General features: G+C 34.3%; 1 protein-coding gene across 1 annotated transcript in view; it reads right to left on the reverse strand.

The window, feature by feature from the left end:
- Nucleotides 1-1,548, reverse strand: part of LOC118734418 (nuclear pore complex protein Nup153) — a 29,805-nt gene that overhangs the window by 13,344 nt on the left and 14,913 nt on the right. The window lies entirely within an intron of this gene.

A 1,548-nucleotide genomic window follows, 5' to 3' on the forward strand; every position in this document is an offset into this window, starting at 1 on the left:
TTTTAAAAAAAAAGGTATCAAGCTCTTAAAAAATCACCCGTTAGCTTTGTATTGTCTTGAGAAGTCAAAATATGAAATTTTGTAGAGATAGGATTTCAGACACGTTCGCCGCATAAAAAATTTTTGAGAAAAAGTGATACAAAAAATCGTAATAAAAATTTTTACCACAGAATTTAAAAAAGCTTCTAAAAGTCATAACACTGTGAAAAGCTTGGGGTTACATCAGAGTTGTCACATAAGCAATCTGTTAAATGAGCATAGCAGAGCAAAGTATGCATAATTGAGCTATTAGCCTATTGAAACTTGCACTTTACTTATTACTAGAATTTAATGAGAAGGACTTGGCTTCACTTGGCGTTTCCAATGGGTGTCAGTTGGCACAGAAAATCGACGACTGGAGTGCTTTGTTGAAGTCGGCCAAATCGCTTAGGCGGTCTACTCTCAAAGTCTTGTAAGTCCTTTGGTGTAGGGTTATAATTTGTTTAAAAAACCTAAGGTAAATTCTCCCTTGCCCATATGATTAGCATGTGCTATGACATAGTATTTCGCATTTTCTGACGAACGTGTAATTTTGAAATTTTTTTAAATTTGTTTTTATTAGACTTTTGAAAAAAAAAACGTACCTCTAATAATAACGCCACATCAAAGCCTTTATCAAGAAAATAACGGTATTGAATAAAAAATGCTTGCTTAGCACGCAACCTTCGACCTTTAGCAGTAGAAGTGGTAAACACTTAGCAAGGTCGAAAGACTAGCGATTCAAAGCAAATACAAAGTTGCGAAAATGTATTCGATTTCGAATTGTATTTGTATTCACGTAGGGTTCAAGAACGTAAAGCAAATTTTATCGCAATTGTGTGAATTCTTGACTAAAGGCCAGAAGGCTGGCATGCAAAACCATTATTGCTGGTATGTACAAACATACCCTGTAGGCAAACCTCGAACTGGTGGATCAAATAGAAACAAGATCGCCACCAGTTTAAAAGCAGCGAAATGTGTTAATTTAAAAAAAAAATAATAATTTTATTTTTATACATCTACATATATCTAAAATGGCGAATTTAGAACTTGTTTTAGCCTTTTAAAATTTTGGGACCTTCTGGAATCTAACCAATAACAGCAAGCACCTCTGCAAATTCAGCTACAGCCAAAGGTATGTAAACGTGTTTTAAAATCAGTTTAATTAACATTAATTAAAAAAAATTTGATTTCAGATTGAAAACACATTTCTTTGCAAATAATTAAAAATCGCTACCATGGTAAAACCATAAAGACTGTTTGAAATATTTGAAATGTTTGAAAACTTAATGTTCCTTCCATCTGTAGAATTTAGAACTGTTAACGAACTATAGAAAGGTAATGCAGCGGGGGACGATTTCCAATTCCTATGACATCGCCGTGTTAAATTCGCCAGTTGTTTGCATGCAAAGGAGATTTATCGCGAACGAGTAGTGGGTCTAAATGCACTAGAAGCGCACCATTTCACAGCTAGAGATATTCTCTACAGGGTATGCATACCCAACAAACACTGGCACACAAATTTCCAAA

This window comes from Rhagoletis pomonella, unplaced genomic scaffold (genome assembly GCF_013731165.1).
Source record: "Rhagoletis pomonella isolate Grant_MI unplaced genomic scaffold, Rhpom_1.0 Rhpom_scaffold_00002, whole genome shotgun sequence".
NCBI lineage: Eukaryota > Metazoa > Arthropoda > Insecta > Diptera > Tephritidae > Rhagoletis > Rhagoletis pomonella.